The sequence below is a fragment of the Fulmarus glacialis genome, unplaced genomic scaffold (assembly GCF_000690835.1).
Source record: "Fulmarus glacialis isolate BGI_N327 unplaced genomic scaffold, ASM69083v1 scaffold13999, whole genome shotgun sequence".
Taxonomy (NCBI): domain Eukaryota; kingdom Metazoa; phylum Chordata; class Aves; order Procellariiformes; family Procellariidae; genus Fulmarus; species Fulmarus glacialis.
The window spans coordinates 14299-20197 of record NW_009232773.1 but is presented as its reverse complement, the minus strand read 5'-3'; positions in this window follow the sequence as shown (position 1 = coordinate 20197).

The following is a 5899-nucleotide window of genomic DNA, read 5'->3' as shown; positions in this document are numbered from 1 at the left end:
GGAGGAGACGGGGAGCAGCCGAGCGGGCAGCGGAGGGGAAAGCGAAGGCAGCGTAAACCAGACCGAGCTAACGCGGGGCCGGGGGGATTACAGGGTGCTGGGGAAGTTGCTCGCAAACACATCGGGGACAAAGCAGCCCTCCAGAGTGAGGGGTAATGAGTAATTAATGAGGAGAGGGATGAAATTCATAATGACTCAAAAATGGCCGAGATAATGAACTCCTTCTCTTTAAATCCACCTTTAACAAGAAAGCTAAGGGAAAGGATTTAGATCAATTAAGAAGTAAAGAAAAGCAATTTTGTAAAAATAGCTATTGACACAAGCAAGTGGGAGAACAGCTGGAAAGTCTCTCCGTGCAGAGGCAGCAAATGGCTGAGGCCTATAGCTGAGGGGGTTTGCGGGAGGAAGGTTTGGTTCTTAAAAATCGGAGAATTGCAATGAAACCTGCCCGCACCCAGCCCTATGTCTGTGCAGCCATTCCCGTGCAGAGAGCCGGGGTGACCCTGGACCAGCCGGCCAAGGGAAGCTGCTCGGCTGCCGGAGCTGTAGGAGGTGAAATAGAGTGAAAAATCCTCCCCCGCTGTCTGTGTGCTGCTGCCAGCGCAGGAACTGCATTGCTGGTGGTGCAGGACAGCCCGTGTGGGTCCAGCATGCAGCAGCTTCACACTCGGAGATCTCCATCATAGGCAGCGGTTGCTGGCCAGGTACCAAACCCCAACTCTCAGCTAAGCAGCTACGATAGCTTTTTCCACAGAATCATAGAATGGTTTGGGTCGGAAGGTGCGGTTACAGATCATAGAATCATAGAATCATTAAGGTTTGAAAAGACCTCTAAGATCATCAAGTAAGTCCAACCGTTAACCAAGCACTGCCAAGTCCACCACTAAACCATGTCCCTAAGCACCACATCTGCACATCTTTTAAATACCTCCAGGGATAGTAACTCCATCACTTCCCTGGGCAGCCTGTTCCAATGCTTGACAACCCTTTCGGTGACAACCCTTCCTAATGTCCAATATAAACCTCCCCTGGAGCAACTTGAGGCCATATCCTCTCGTCCTATCACTAGTCACTTGGGAGAAGAGACCAACCCCCACCTCGCTACAACCTCCTTTCAGGTAGTTGTAGAGCGTGATGAGGTCTCCCCTCAGCCTCCTCTTCTCCAGGCTAAACAGCCCCAGTTCCCTCAGCTGCTCCTCATAAGACTTGTTCCCTGGACCCTTCACCAGCTTCGTTGCCCTTTTCCAGGGATCATCTAGTCCAGCCGTGGCAGGGACATCTTTCACTAGGTCAGGTTGCTCAAAGCCCCATCCAACCTCACCTTGACCACTTCTAACGATGGGGCATCCACAACCCCTCTGGGCAACCTGTTTCGGCGCCTCCCCACTCTCATTGTAAAAAATTTCTTCCTTATGACTGATCTAAATCTACCCTCTTTCAGTGTTGCAGCCCTTTCTCTTCTCCTGCAGATAAACTGAGTCATGCTGAAGTCTAACATAGCATGGCAGAGCTAAGCAGCTCTTTTATTCTGTTTAGGGTGCCCCAAGGTCTAACATTGGGGTTTGTTTTTTTCATAATGAAGCTCACGCTCCCCAGATGTGTCTCTGGATTTTGGTGAATCCAGACCTGGGAAAGCTGGCAATAACCAATTTCTGTATTTAATGACTGTGTAAGGCATAAAGGCACCCATAAATGACAGCACTACGGTAGAGTAGTAGTCAAAGGGGAGCTTCAGGAAGATGGCACCAGTGTGCTCCTGGGACCTGGAGATGTGCTGACTGCCTCTTGCTGGGACTCACCCCATGCTCTGCTCGGCTCCTGGTCCCAGCCGCTGGGCGTACAGGGCACTTGCAGTGTGAACTCTATGTTTTTGGTGTTCACATGACCTCTCCTTGGCAACACTCTAGATTTAACAAATCACTGAGAATTTGACAAGGCGCTGGTGATGAAGTCTGGCTGTCCTCTTGGTGACAAGCTCCGGGGTGACCATGGTGGGGAGCAGCAGGGGGTAGGGGCCACAATCCACTCCCGTGGGACGGAGCAGCCCCCCATGAGCATCTGCAGCCACTCGTGGGCAACAGGTATGCAGTGGCCCTCAAAGCAACGGCCCCCATTGCCTTCAACCCTGCCAAAGCTCAGGAGTCACAAAAGAAGCTGGAAACATTGGAGTTGCCCTAAAACCTGTTCATTACCTCCCCTTTAGAGGAATTATTTTTGGCTTGCTCTGGCCGCTGTGCACTGGGATATTCTCTTCCTTGTCCTGGTGACCCAACTTCTTCACACCTGTAACCCCATCTCCACCCCCATCACCCTTGCTGGGGAGCGGCTCTGTAATGGCTCATGCCCGGACCTGCCTCCTGCCCCCTCTGCACCGTGGGGTGCCCTGGCGCGGGGCCTCCTGCTTCCCCCGTGCCGAAACGCTCCCTCACCCCTCCGGCATGGGCCGGGGCTGGCTCAGCACCTCGTGGTTGTGCTCGGGGCTGAAAGGGTTAAACGGACGGCCCTGTCGCAGGGGCAGTTTCTCCGCTGCCGGTCTATAAATAGGAGCTGGGTTTCTAATCTGCTTGCCACTCGTTTCCACTCCCTGCCAGTTTTTTCCTGCTTTTTCCTGCAAGGAGGTATCTGCAGCCGACGGTCTGCAGTCCCGCCCGGCGAGACTTGACGTCTGTCAGTCATCCTGTAACCCATCCTGATTAAAAAGCCAAAAAAATGAAAAAAAAGAAGGGAGAGAAACAAAGCCCTCCCCTGGCAGGGGCTCCACCACCCTGATCTGTGCTGCGGGCCCCCATCCCCCAGCCCAGTTTTATGCCCTGCCTTGCCGCTCCCTGCGCCGCGTCGGGGCCGTCCCCTGTTTTGGGACAGGTGAAACCCCGGTCCAAGCGCTGCGACCTGATGTTGAAGACCCGGCTCTGCTCCCTGCGTGCAAACCTCCTGGCCGGCAGCTGCAGAGGGAGCGGGGAGCGGGGGCTGGCAGATTTTTGGGCTCCCGGCAGTCTCCCATCTGCCGGCTCCCCCCCCCCGGCATCCCCTGCCCTATCTCCCCCATCTCCCTGACAGCACTAACAACTCCATCCCTGCCGAGCGACACTCGGGCCATAAATCCTTGTGAAGGGCGTGAGGACCTGCTGGAAAAAGGCACTGGGGGTTTGCAGACGAGGGCTGTGAAGAAAGGCCGGCTTCACGCTGGGACAAAGAAGATGTGGGCAGGTTGGAGGGTGGCCAGAGATCAGCGAGGACGTGATGGCTCCCAGCAAGCTCGACCTGGGTTGGATAACGGGCGACAGAAGGGGCCCGGGGAGACATGACAGCAGCCCTCAAATATGCGAGAGGGGAATGCAGAGAGGGGGGATGATCTCTTCTCTGTGGATGGGGCAAGAAGTCTTGGGCTTAACAAGAAAAATTTAGATGAGGAAAACTTGTTAATAGTTGGGGTAATAAAGTTGACTTGTCTCCAGGACTAATTTTGACAAAATGATGATTTGATCGAGCATACAAAGGGGAAAGTAACTCTTGAAGAGTAAATCAGCCGGGGGGCGAATCCTTCTGTTGTCTCGACCTGATGCATGTTCCACTTAAGCTGAAAACTCAGCTTGGACGAGCTCTTCTGTTGACGGACAAGGAATAGACTGGAGGGGAATCAGCCAACATGCCGGGCAGTTCGTTGCGTGGCTCCTTCTGAGCATGGTGTCCGTGCGGCCGGGTCTGGGCCAGGTCAGGTGCGTGTCCCGGGGGCCTTTCCCCACGCACCCGCCTCGAGTTTCGCTGCCGCCGACAGGCGCTTTCCAAGGCTGCTGACTCACCGAAATGGAAATGTTCTGCCAAAAAATGTTGAGTTTGATAAAACTGCTAATGGGACCCTGCTGGCTTCCCCGACAGCTTGGCTCCATGCCTGCATTTGGAGTAGCTGCTGGGCGGGAGGTTGGTCTTCGCAGCCGAAGGAGCCTGATGCTCGCGGCTCCTGGGGCACTGGCTCCCCTGTGGCTCTGGAGGGGGTGGGGTTTTTTTTTGCTGCGCCGAGCCAGGGCATCCTGGTGGCATCTGCAGCCCTGTGACCCCCAGCACCCTGCCTTGCAGCTGCCCCTAGTGCTTTTTGTGCCATGGGTTGGCTTGCAGGGAACAAGTCTTGTTTCAGATGCTGAACTAACCTTTTTACCCCAAAATCTTGAATTTTCATTTATTTTATTTTTTAGGAATGAAAATCCAGTCTCCTGGCCAGCTTCAGCTCTGCCTTGCAGGACTGGCCTGAGCTAAGGATGCTGTGCTGGAGACAGTTAAATAGGATGCCCCAAACTGTGTCCCAGCTCCTCTTGCCGGGGGAAACAGGGAGCACCTACTTGGAATGACAGTGACAGCAATTTAGTCCCTGTCTTGCAACAGGCCAGTCTTCTGCCCAACAACAAGAAATAAATGGAGGTGTTTATTTGCCTTGTAGAGCTAACCCAGGTAAGCAGAAAGCCCCGGTTGCTTTTGCACCCCATTGACCCTGGGGCAGCAGCACCAGTGCAGCGCAGCTCGGCTCCCGGCAGGCTCAGCCTGCGCTGTGCTCGTCTGAGCCCTCGTGGACACCTCAGAGCTGGGGCTGAAGGCGTGGCCACCCTCTGCCTCACTCAGCTGTGCCCTCTCAGCACTGTTGTGGGTGCTCCTGGGACCATAAAGGGCTCCTAGTCCCTTTGCATCCCAAACCTCTCCTGAACGCAGCGATTCCTCTTTTCTCTGGGGTCATTTTATTTGTGTTAACAAATGAAGAAATATTCTCACTTATTACTGAATGTGAACAACACAGAGCAACCCCTCTCCAAATGCTGCCTGTGAATGACGGGCTGCCCTGCTTGGAGGACATGGACTTCCCAGTGTATAACTGCAAGGATACCCGGTTCTCTCTTTCACGCACGGTTTAGCTTTGCAGCTGGCTATTCCCATTGAAATATAAACTGCAAAAGCCATGTCCCTGCTTCCTTTGGTGTCCAGCTGATTTCCTGTGAGCATCCGTCTGCTCCCGCAGGCGTGGAGGGAAGCACCGCCCGCCATCGGGGCAGCAGGAGCTGTGGTGAAGGCTTGTCTGAGGATTCAGGCTGTCCTTGTCCGGGACAGTGTGCCGCGGAGCAGGCTGTTTGATTATGGCTGGACGCAGGGCAATGTCCGGCTTCACTGCTGCCGAGATTTTGGCATTCTCCAAACCCTCTTCCGACATCTTCAGCATCTGCTTCAATGGGGTCCCCTTTGCCCTGGGAGCACCTCTCCGCTCGGACGGGTACTGATGCTGCTGCTGCAACAAGTTCAGGCTGTCAGCCTCTGCTCCCAGCTTTAGCTGCAGGGAAGACCGTCTCCTCCTAGGATTTTGGTAAATGCTCCTGTCAACCTGTGCTGACACGCTTCCCTGGCCATCACCATCCAGCCTGGGCAAATATCATTTTCACACTTCAGGGGTGTTTGCAAGAGCTTTGCTGCTGTTCAGTGCTCCCTCTCCACCAGTTCCCACCACTTCATGTTGCAGCTCCCTGGCTTATACCTGGCTGTAGAGGGTCCCCACCGAAGGACCGCGGTGGGATCTGTCTCTGGAAGTTTAGTGCAGCTTGAGAAGTCCCGGAGGTTTTCCTTTCTACTGAGCTGCTTCATCGTGCTGGTGAGCCAAAGCCGCTCCTGTCAGCCGGGGGCTGAGCCGGGAGGTGGTATCCTTCCCCTCCTGCTGCTGAGAGGAGCCTGGGTCCCGCTCCTGGCTAATCCTGGGTGGTCAGCAGTAGGTGACAGAGCCAGGGTTTCCTCCGGGACAAACCCATGCTAGTAGGAGGTGGGGACAGGATAGCCCTCTTCCTTCTGAGTCAGCGGCTGAAATCCAGCCCGTGCCAGGGGTGAGCCAGTGCTGGGAGGAGGTGGCAGCGCTGGAAAGGGATCCCTGGAA